The following is a 12,019-nucleotide window of genomic DNA, read 5'->3' on the forward strand; positions in this document are numbered from 1 at the left end:
GAGGGATATCCCAGGTTGGTGGGACAGAGGGCTCAGTGGTCCCACAGTCCAGATTGCACTCCTGGGATCTCATCACACATACCCACTGCTCCATCCCCCTCAAAACAGGAACTGGTTTCAGACTGGCACGTTATGGAAAAACTGCCCCTCATTAAATGGGAGGAGCTCACAGGATATTGCGTCTTCTGGGAAGGCTTTCTGGATTGTGCCGAGGAAGGCCGGGAGGCTGAGAAACTTGCCTTTCTCTCCTCTTTTGTACCAATATAAAATTAACCAGAATCAAAGTACCTAACCCCTAATGCTCTTGAATACTGTCGGAAGACAGGATACTTGGCCAAATGGTCTGACCCAGTATGGTCGTTCTTATGTTCCAACCTTCCCCAGGCCTGAACTAATACTTACGAATCTTCAAAGCACTTTATAAGCATTAGCTGATAGACCCTCACAACATTGCAGCGAGGCTGACAAGGATTAATATTCCCATTTTGCAGATGGGGAAACTGAAGCAGCATGGGTAAGTGACTTTCCCAAAGTCACAAAAGGAGTCAGCATCATAAGAGGAGTTCCTGGCTCCTTGCCCTGTGCTTTAGCCCATGCGTCTCCTTTCACTGCCCACAGCGCCCGATAACTTCATCTGGAGTTGTGGGTGTTTTCTGTACTTCTGAAAAAAGGCCCTTATGTAGCGTCTTCACTTCCTGGTTTTCATTATTGTTCAATTAACAGCAATTAGTACTTATAACAGCAATTTACATTCCTAAAGCAATTGTATACACATTAATTGTTAAATATATTACACAAACGAAATAGATTATCATAGAGGGCATCTAGTGGCTTTAGCACAGGAATGGATGCCAAGGGTTTTAATTCCAGGGCTGACACCAACTCCTTCTGTGCCCTTGGCCAAGTCACTTTCTCTCTCTCTATGCCTCGGTTTCCCCGCTGATAATATAGAGACAATAATACTTCCTCACATCACAGTAATATAATCAGGATTAATGAATGTCTACGTCTGTAAAGGGCTATATACATACTAAATATTATGTTTTTAAAAATTTCCAAGTGAATGTTCTACATTTAGTCACTGCACTAAATACAGGGACAGGGAATTATCATGCATCTCGGGGATGGAAAACATCAGGGAATAGAAACAGTGTTCCAAAGAGTGGATCACGAGCCAAAGCAGTTTGTCACAGCCAGCCACAATCTGGTTAAATTCGTCCCATACTGCCATTCTTCTCAATACTTCTTCCCCCAACTAGTGCTTCCATCACTGTCATGCTCAAAGCAGAGGTTCACTGCGTGTGACACAGCCATCACTGACCTTATCAGGCTCACCGCTCAGCAAGCCCTGCCTCTCCCCAGCTGCAGCAAATAGAAGAGCTGTGTCAGCCCACCCTGTGCCAGCCCTTTTTCCATGAAGATGCCCTCTTGGGCTGTGAAAGGTCAGCTCCCCTGTAACGCTAATAGGGGCTGAAGTGATTAGAACGTGCGATCACTCAGAGACTCCCTGAGCATGTGTTATTAACGAGCTCCTTTAGAAAGGAGAGGCAGGCAGCGAGAAGGGGGTGGTCCCAGGGGACATGCTGAGCAAGCCAGCCTGGTAGTATGATGAATGGGGGTCTCTTTCAGACCACGCAGTTAAATACACTCTCCTTCTGGGGCTCGGTATAGAATTTGCCATCCATACATTTAGCAATAGGTCCTTTGCCTTTTCAAGCCACGCTGGACAATACACTGAAGGGAGCATTGGCCCCTCAGGCGCCCATGAGCTAACAGACCTTTTCCCTAATTGCTAGGATGTGTCAGACAAGGGAAGGTTCCATTTCCCTGTGGGAGGAGGCGGGGTGGCAATGGGGCCCCACAGGCTGTGAATGTTTTACTAGAGGGCGTCTCTTCTAGCTTTTCTGTGATGCTGTTGCCTGCTTTGGAGGATTCCTTGCAGTGGCGTGCATGGTAGTGAGCAATCCTCCACCAGAACATGTACAAATAATGGAAAGCCTCCAGAAAACAACTAGAACCAACAGTCCCTAGCGCTGTTGTTTTCATACCCCAATCTTAGAGAAATTTGAGGCTGTCTGCCCCGGGGCCACTGCTAGAATTCTGAGGGCCCCTGCTCCCCCCGTCTTTATTATTTAGATTACATTAGCAGCTACAGGCCACAACTGGAAATGGGGTCCCTTTGAGTGCATGCCCATGTTGGGTCAGACCATAGGTCAATCTTGCACAGTATCCTGTTAATTGACTAGCCGGTGCCAAATACTTCAATACTTTCTTGTGAGTTTAAAGCCTGCTGCCTATTCATTTCATTGGATGACCCGTGGTTTTTGTGTGATGTGAAGGGGTAGTAACACTCCCTTATTTACTTTCTCTACACCACTCATGATTTTGTAAACGTCTAGCATATCCCCCCTTAGCCATCTCTTTTCTAAGCTGAACAGTAATTTTGCCTAAAATAGATCTGTTTCCATATTTCCAATCATTTTTGTTGCTCTGCTCTCTACTTTTTCCAGTGCTGATATATCTATTTTTTCAGCTGGGGTGATTTGAACTGCACATAGTATTTATGGGCCTACCATGGATTTACAAAATAGCATTATGATATTTTATGTCTTATTATCTATCCCTATTCTAATGGTTCCTAACATTGTTAGCTGTTTTGACTGCCATTGCACATCGAGCGGGTGATTTCAGAGACCTATCCAGGATGACGCTAAGATCTCTTTCCTGAGTGGTAACAGCTAATTTAGACCCCAGCATTTTGTAGATTTAATTAGGATTATGTTTGCCAATGTGCATTATTTTGGATAGTGATATAGAATTTCATCTGCCATTCATCTATCACCCACTTTTGTGAGATCCCTTTGTAAGGCCAGGTCTACATTTAAAACTTTGCAATGCTTAAGTGAAGATGCTCCTACGCCAATGGGAGAGCATTCTCCCGCCAACATAGCACTGTCTACAGTGGGGATTAGGTCAGTATAAATTTGTCGCTCAGGGGTGTGGATTTTTCACACCCCTGAGTGACGGAGCAATATTGATATAAGTCTGTAGTGTAGACCAGACCTAACTCTCTGCAGACGGCTTTGGCCTTAACTATCTCAAATAATTTTATATCATGTGCAAATTTTCCCACCTCACTGTTCATTCCCATTTCCAAATCATTTATGAATATGTGGAACAGCACAGGCCCCAGTACAAATCCTTGGGAGATCCTGCTAGTTACCTCTCTCCATTGTGAAAACTGACCATTTATTCCTACGCTTTCAACCAGTTACTGATCCATGAGAGGACCTTCCCTCTTACCTACCCCATGACAGCTTATTTTGCTTAAGAGCTTCTGGTGAGGGACCTTGTCAAAGGCTTTCTGAAAATCCAAGTACACTATAGCCACTGGATCATCCGTGTCCACGTGCTTCCGTGTCCATAGAATTCTAATAGATTGGGGAGGTATGGTTTCCCTTTACAAAAGCCTCATTGACTCTTCCTCAACATAGCGTGTTCATCTAGGTGTCTGATACTATAGTAAAGAAAGAATTTGCCTAGTACTGAAGTGAGGCTTACTGGCCTGTAATGGCCAGGATCACCTCTGGAGCCTTTTTTAAAAAATCAGCATTACATTAGCTGTGCTTCAGTCATCTGATATAGAGGTTTATTTAAGCGATAGGTTACTTACCACATTTAGTAGGAGGTTTCATATCTGAATTCCTTCAGAACTCTTGGGTGAATATTACTGTTTAATTTATCAATTTGTTCCCAAACCTCTGCTATCAACAGCGCTGGCAGCCTTTTTGGCGCCCTAGGCGGTGGAAGGTTCCACCCCCAAAATGGCGCCCCTGACGGCAGCGGCGAATATCCAGCCGCCGCAGTCACCGCCCCCCAAATGTTAGTGCCCTAGGCGACCGCCTAGGTTGCCCAATGGGTTGCGCCAGCCCTGTCCGCTATTGATACCTCAATTTAGCACAGGTCCTCACATTTGTCATCTCTTTTATTACATCCTCTGCAATGAAGACTGATGCAAAGAATTAATTTACCTTCTCCACAATGGCCTTGTCTTCCCTGAGTGCTCCTTTAGAATCCTGATTGTCTGGCAGACTTCCTGGTTTTAATGTACTAAAACAAATTGTTGTTGTTTTTTGTGTCTTTTTCTAGTGGCTCTTCAAATTCTTTTTTGGTCTGCTTAATTATACTTTTACAGTTTACTTGCCAGAGTTTATGCTCCTTTCTATTTTCCTCAGTAGGATTTGACTTCCAATTTTTAAAGGATGTCTTTTTTCCCCCTCTAACTGCCTCTCTTACTCTGTTGTTTAGTGATGGTGGCATTTTTTGGGGTCTTCTTACTGTTTTATTTTTGTTTTATTTGGGGTATACACTTAGTTTGAGCCTCTATTCTGGTGTTTTTAAATAGTCCCATGCAGCGTGACGGCATTTCAGTCTTGTGACGGTTCCTTTTAATTTCCATTTAACTAGTTTGCTCATTGTTGCCCCTTTTGTTCTTGGTTATTCCTGTGTTGAGAGAAGCAGGACTTTGTACATTCCTTGTAAATAAACAAGTTTGCATCAAAGAAAATACCAGACTCCATCAATCTATACGTCCACTGGAACATTCCTAGGGTTCTGAACTTTGACTAGCTGTTCCAATCGAAAAGGCGCAAGACTGTATTGTTTGCTTGATCCAGACCACGCTCTATCAGTGCCCCATCCTGCTGACCACCAGTGTCTCACAGTTTCCTCCTGCTCTCTCATCTGTCTCCACCTGCTGTGTCTTATTTTATTCTTCAGCTATAAGCTCTGTGGGGTGTTGCCTGATCTATTGATTATGGATTAATTATATTGATGATTTATAAATTCCCACTTGACCCTGTGGTGTTTGACTGGGTCTTGTCCCAAGATCAGGCCCAGTATTATTAGAATTCCTGTTTAATTAGGAACCCTGACATGCATGGTTCCAACACTCACGCTTAGGAAAAAGCTTCTGTATCTGTAATACTTTTGTTAACACAGTTAGCAAAGTTACAAACACCCCAACCTAGCAAGGTAGGTAGAGCTAATACAGAATGAGCTGGGCATGCATATACTCACACCATTCCATGCAGAACAACCTGATAACCAGTGGTCGTCCTCCAGGCATCTCCCAAGGCACGCAGGCTGGGATACAGCTTTTCTAATGTGTTACACTGATGGCACATTCATATTCAATGGGGGAGGTGATCAGCCCCTTTTCCTTTTTTGTAGTGCCTCACCTACTAACGTTGGGGTGCCTTCTCCGATATTCAGGCTTTTACCTCAAGTTCATTAGCATATGTCCATTAGTTACCAAGGCATTTGCATGGTCAGACATCTGCTGATGTCCCTAACTTAAAATATCCCAAGCTGGTATAAGCTAGCACCTTGTGGTTAGTTCAGTCATTACAACATTCTGTTTTGTGGTATCTAATGAGATAGGGTTAATCTGGGTTAGCTACCTGTACTTTTGGGGCCTTATGCCTTGAAGCTAACGATCCAGCCAACGGACCAAATTCGGTGATGAATCCTGGTCATGTGCCATCTGAGGTATGTTGCACACATGCTAAGAAGTTGTTCAGCTCAGCCATTGTCTTACAGGCCTTGAGACCTGTAGGCATATTGCATTACTACTGTAATTTATACCTATGCATATACCCATGTACCTGTAGGTTATAAGCTACAGGGCAGAGACTGGCTTTTTGTTCTGTGTTTGTACAGCACCTAGCACAATGGGGTCCTGGTTTGTGACTTGGGGCATCTAGGTGCTATTGTAATACAAATAATCATTGTTTCTTTGGCCAATAAAAATCTGTGAATTTGGGGAAAGTTCGGACCCAGATCAAGAGCTGAACCTCTCATCTTGCAGCCTTATCAGAACCCTTAGTCTAATTTTACTTCAGTTCCAAAAAGGAGAGGAAACATTTGCTGTGATAGAAATTGTTTGTGTATATGCCCTCGCCTGTAGCACTGTGTTTGGTCCTGGTTGCCTTGTCTCAAGGCGGAGTAGAGCAGAAATAGAGAGGCAGGAAGGGTGACAAAAACTATTAGAGGTGGGAAAGACTTCTGTAGCAGGAGAGATCAAAAAGACTGGGACTTTTTAGAGAGGGAGGGGATATAAAATCATGGATGAGAAAGAGCAGGGACGTGAGAGCTCCTATATGCTCTCTCTTATAACATAAAACAAGGGGACACCCTAGGAAACCTAGAAACAATACATGTGTAGTTGTTAAAAAGGAAATATAGTTAAGCAATGCATAGCGAGCCTGTGGAATTCATTGCCACGAGATATCACTGGGGCCAGGAATTTGACAGGATTAAAAAAAGGACTGGTCACTTATCCAGCTCATGAGACCATCCACAGTTAAACTGGAGTGGGTACAAATAAAATGACGTATTTAAATCCTCATGCTTCAGGGGATGAGCCGACTACTAATTGCGGGGATTCAGGAAGAAATTTATCCCAGATGCAGGTTATTTCATGACTCTTCACTACAGGGATTCTTCATCTGCTTACGAAGCATTTGTCAGAGACATGAATGGATTAAATAGTCTACTAGTTTGCCTGAGTTTGCAAAGGCCTTATGCTCAGTGGCATTTGCCTGTCTGTGTGGAGGTAACCTGAAACTTTTGAATGCTCTCTCCGATCAATTCCAGAATTTCAGGGAATGTTCCAGGCATTAGTGATCAGAACCCTAGTGACAAATGGGGCCCTTTAGCACAGCCCCAGGACCTCTGCAATTGTTTATAGATCAAAGGTCTGGTTGATGGCATCCATTAATGCCTTCATGCATAACCATACCCCAGCTCATCTCTGCTTTTCCTCCCAATAGCTTACCATGTTGACGCACTGTGTGACTTCTTTCCCAGACAGAAAAAAAAATAATGGAGGAAAGGGGCCCACAGAGCCCCTAGCAGGGAGAGATTCGGGGGGAGGGGGGAATTGCAGAGAGTCTCTGAAAAAGAGAGGGACAGGAGGGTGGCACATGGGGAGCTTGGGGGAGGGGAGAATGGAGGGATGCAAGGAGCCGCAGGTGTGTGCAATGAGCCTGGCTGACAGAAACAAGGAAGCATGTGACCCCCTACCCCCCAGTCTAATTGGCTATCACAGTAACAATGTTCCTATAATGATGATACCTGCGCAGCACCCATTCGAGGCAGATGGGAATTAGCTCCATTTTACAGATGGATAAACTGAGGCACAGAGCCGTTAAATGACTTGTCAGTAGTCCCGTGGGACTTCTTTGCCACAGCCAGTAATAACATCCAGATCTCTACCCTAACCACAACACCATCCTTCTACCACCAACCCTTGAAGAGGAAAAAGCCTTATCCTTGGCTGAATCCACCTGCCATTTCCCTCTGTATCTCCTTCTCAGTCTGCGCCGCTGGAATGTTTGAGCTGGGGAGAGGTTAGGTGGGTGGTTAACCCTGGCTCTGGATCTCACAGCTGTTGGTTTTAAAAACAGGAAGGAAAGCTGAAAAAGGCGGTGACGGGGAGAGTTGCAGGCAGTCACTTCCTCATCTGCCAGTTTCAAGCTCTGCACTAGTAAGAAGCTTTAAGGATGTTTGAAAGTGTGTCATGGTTCAGAGCCAGCTCCTAGTTCACAAGGCAGCATAGCCTTGATTTCTGGCAGCTGGTGAGCTACAAGCCATTCATTGTACGGAGATGTTTATTGTGTCAGCCTGTTGCACTGATATATGAATATGCAGATGTTTCACACAGGACAGTACTTCATAAATGCTCTGCGCAGTGCCGGGAGATGGGAACATGCTGAGCACTGCGATAGCTCTTTGGAACCTGTGGTGTATCTTGGCAGTCTTAAAATGGGAGAAGAGGAGGGATGGTCCGATGGTTAGAAACATGAGTTAGTGCCTGGGGCTTGGAAGCTCTGGATTCAATTATCTGTTCCTATGTGACCTTGGGCCAGTTGATCTGTTCCCCATCTGCCCAACAGGGATAAGAGCACTTTCCTAGTTCCCTGGAGTGTTAGGTGGAAGAGATTGTCAGGTGCTCATGCTATGGTAATGAGGTCCATACAAGTACATTAGACAGATAGAAACCAGAGCTGTCCTCACCCATTCCTAGTGGTGGGATCCTGCCTCCCAAGACCCTTGGAGTTCTTCAGCTGATTTGTCTGAGGCCCTGAGGTACCCCTCTAGCTTGCCAAAGTAAATCCTCCCACTTGTAGTAGCCTCTCTCTGGTTCAACGCTCTTGCCCTAATTCGGTGAGCATGTGTGTGGTTTTCTGAGGGCTGAGAGGTTTAGCGGGTTGAACTCTGAAAGATGCAAGAGGCAATTCCTTAGTTAAATAGAAAGACATTGTCCAGTAAAGTGGGCTAGAAGCCCCCTGGGGCTGGCAGCCTGACCTCTTTTGCTAGGCACTCAAAGTTATCTCGTGCAGAAGCTCTGAATATTCTAAGGGTTTGTAGTGGGTTCAGGAGGGTGCGGAGAAACAGTAAATTCTTTTACTTCAGAATTAAAGCAGAATGAGTCTGTGTAGGGAGGGTCACCTGACTGAAAGGTCATAGCCTATATGTGAACACCTCCAACCTTCTTTTGAGGTGGGAGGTCATCTAGTCCAGTCCCCTGCACCCATGGCAGGACTAAGTATTATCTAGACCCTCCCTGACAGGTGTTTGTCTAACATGCTCTTAAAAATCTCCAATGATGGAGATTCCACAACCTCCATGGGCAATTTATTACAGTGCTTAACTATCAAGACAGGAAGTTTTTCCTAATGTTCAACCTAAACCTCCTTTGCTGCAATTTAAGACCATTGCTTCTTGCCCTATCCTCAGAAGTTAACAAGAACAATTTTTCACCCTCCTCCTTGTAACAGCCTTTTATATACTTGAAAACTATCATATCCCTCCTCAGTCTTCTCTTCTCCAGATTAAACAAACCCAATTGTTTCAATCTTCCCGCATAGGTCATGTTTTCTAGACCTTTAATCATTTTTGTTGCTCTTCTCTGGACTTTCTCCACTTTGTCCACATCTTTCCTGAAATGTGGCACCAAAACTGGACACAAAACTCCATCTGAGGCCTAATCAGCACAGAGTAGAGCGGAAGAATTGCATCTCGTGTCATGCTTACAACACTCCCACTAATACATCCCAGAATGGTGTTTGCTTTTTTTTGCAACAGCATTACATTGTTGACTCATATTTAGCTTGTGATCCACTATGACCCCCACATCCCATTCCGCAGTGCTCCTTCCTAGGCAGTCACTTCCCATTCTGTATGTGTGCAACTGATTGTTCCTTCCTAAGTGGAGTACTTTGCATTTGTCCTTATTGAATTTCATCCTATTTACATTAGCCCATTTCTCCAGTTTGTCCAGATCATACTGAATTTTAATCCTATCCTCGAAAGCACTTGCAACTCCTCCCACCTTGGTATTGTCTGTAAACGTTATAAGTGTCCTCTCTATGCCATTATTTAAATCATTGATGAAGATACTGAACAGAAACAGACGCAGAACTGATCCATGCGGGACCCCACTTGATATGCATATTAATTTCCAGCTTCAGCTTTAAAGAGAGGGAATCAGAGTTAACAGACCAGTGCTTTATAAACCACCCCAGCCACTGTGAACCACCAACTCATTTATTACAGCTAGAGGAGTCAATGACTGTCTGCGTCCTGCATGAAATAACTGACGGGCTCTGAGCCCCATTAAGCTACATGTGGAAAAGCAGAACATGGCCCATCTTGCGGTCCTCTCAGCGTATACTTTAATTCTGATCAATAAACATGTGACTGCAGTTCCCTCTCGAAGAGCTCCATGACTATGGAGTAGCTACCATCAAACTCCTTCTGCTCTTAATGGGGGTTCAGAGAAGGACAGGCAAATTCTGTGCTAGGAAAGTGTCATTTTCAATCCCTTCTCGTATGCTGATACTGGCCAGGAGCAGCCCAGCTGGGAGTAATGCTAGGGACAGGAAAACTGATTTTGACGGGAGAGATGGCTGGAAAAACCACAAAACGGCTTTTTGATTTGACTCCCCCTTGTGCCCCTTTTTATCTGAACATGGTGCCTCCCAGGTTGTGTTCACACCAATGCTTGGGAATCGGCTGCTCTTCATACAGATGTCACAGGAACACGATGACAGCATTTGCTATTCACCTTCTCCACTTTTACGGCGTTAAAAAGTTTCACTCTGCCACTGAGAGGGCAGAAGCAATACCCTGTGATTTCACTGACCTGGCACCCTCTCTGTATAGTGAACAGCAAATAGCAGCAGTGAAGGATTTTTTACAATTGGTGAAAATTAAAGTCTGTTCATGATCAATTCACAAGGAGAAAATGTGTTGGATATTTTACTTTATTGGCTGGGTGTCCATGTAGATTTGATTTGAGACAAAGGCTCAGGGCAGGGGAATAGAAGCAAGGTGCTTTTTTGGCAGGGGATCTGGCACCAGCTCTAGGAGAGATCAGCACCGGTGTCTGAAGGACCTGCTGCATTAGTGTTTGCTGGATTTTGCTGCATGCCTTGGATGTTATGTATTTCTCAAGGAATAATTCCATTAGTTCTAATTAGCACGTTACAAACCCTGACTGATCCTCACAACAACTTTCCATGAAGCAGGTCAATAGTTATCCCAGCGCAGTTTTGCATTCCACAAACTGAAGGGGAGAGATTCAATATTTTGCCCAAGGTCACAAGGCGAGTCAAGGGATGGAATTCAGGTGTTTCTGGCTACCAGGCCTTAGACTTTGCTCCAAACTCAAAGTGAATCTGAACAAAACATTTCTGAGTTCTGGAAAAAAGTTCCATTAAATTGGTGGGGGAGGGGGAACCCATGAAAATACATTTTGCACTGGTTCTGGCTGGGACGGAAACCAGAAATGCTAAGATGCCAGGAGACGGAGGCAGTTCTTGTGGCATTTTTGGTGATGCTAGAAGTACTGAACCTCTCACAAGTGAGTCTGAGTTCTTTCAAGATTCCCACCAACTTGTTGCAGACCTGAAGGGCTTCGGTCAGGTAAGGATCTGAATAAGAATCCAAGTGGAACTTTATCTTGTCAGAACCAGGATTAGAACTCAGGAATTCCTGGCTCTCAGTCCTTTGCTCAGACAGAAATAAATTTTAGGAAGAATTTGAATGTGAAGAGGGCAGTGGGTTGGAGAACAGGTTTAGGGAGGGCCATGATGCCATAGCTGGTGTTTTTTCCTTAAATCCCCATATCCTGGAGTCACGTGAGAATCTCTGCCTTCATTTTTTAATAAAGGAAGGTTCTAACCCTCTTGGTTGCAAAGAAGAGCTTAGAACCTGCACTGAGTGCATCCTAAAGGTTCCTAAACAAGAAATCAACTAAAAAGAAACCCGTATTTTTATTTTTAAAAATCTCTCATGATTCTTTAGGGCAATCTCATGATTTGAGGAATGGGGTCTGACTCACGTTTTGGGTTGGCAACACTGGGCAGTGTGGGCAGCACGGAAAGCATGCAAATAGGAGAAATGGGCACTGGGTTTGCATTGCAAGGACAGTAGAGGGGGGAAGGAAACAGTGAAGGTCAAAGAACAGATACAAATCACGAGAAATGCAGTAACGTGAGAAAACTCTTACCTTGTCCAGAATTAGGCAGAGCCAGAGCTGGGGCCTGGAATATTATCTCTTTCCACATACCCACGCAGACACAGGTGGCAGCTGTCTCTCAGAGCCTCACACACTCTCCATGCAGGCGTTTGAAAGCAAACAGCTGCTGTTTCTAGACTGCCATTGTGATGTCACTCTGTTCTTCTCATGCCGTTACCACATTCTGCCTGTTGCTGTGACATCACGGCTGCCACCATAAGTGAAGCCTCCATCTTGAAATTAACCTTAAACTATTGAAGGAAAAATACCCGCCTTTTGAAATAAGCGGCGTGTACTTTAAACGTGACCCCAATTTTTAAACCCAGTTTTGCAGAAGAAAATCCCATCATTTTTAAATACAACGTTGGCAGAAAAGTCTTTTGCTGAGAAGTCAGTATACAGCCTCGCTGGAACTGAATGAACACTCAGCGG

At 44.5% G+C, this 12,019-nt stretch overlaps 1 protein-coding gene across 2 annotated transcripts in view; it reads right to left on the reverse strand.

Annotated features, from left to right (window-relative positions):
* The window catches only part of LOC120382462 (paramyosin-like), a 53,371-nt gene extending 41,651 nt beyond the window's left edge, over positions 1 to 11,720 (reverse strand). Inside the window, exons 1-2 of one of the 2 annotated variants that reach the window (XM_039500204.1) lie at positions 11,579 to 11,720; positions 8,080 to 8,280 (exon numbers count right to left, since the gene is read on the reverse strand). The gene's annotated coding sequence lies outside the window, so the exon portion shown is untranslated. The remainder of the gene's footprint in view (positions 1 to 8,079; positions 8,281 to 11,578) is intronic. The other variant, XM_039500195.1, reaches the window with a different exon arrangement.
* Between the last annotated feature and the right edge of the window lie 299 nt (positions 11,721 to 12,019).

This window comes from Mauremys reevesii, linkage group 1, assembly GCF_016161935.1.
Source record: "Mauremys reevesii isolate NIE-2019 linkage group 1, ASM1616193v1, whole genome shotgun sequence".
Taxonomy (NCBI): domain Eukaryota; kingdom Metazoa; phylum Chordata; order Testudines; family Geoemydidae; genus Mauremys; species Mauremys reevesii.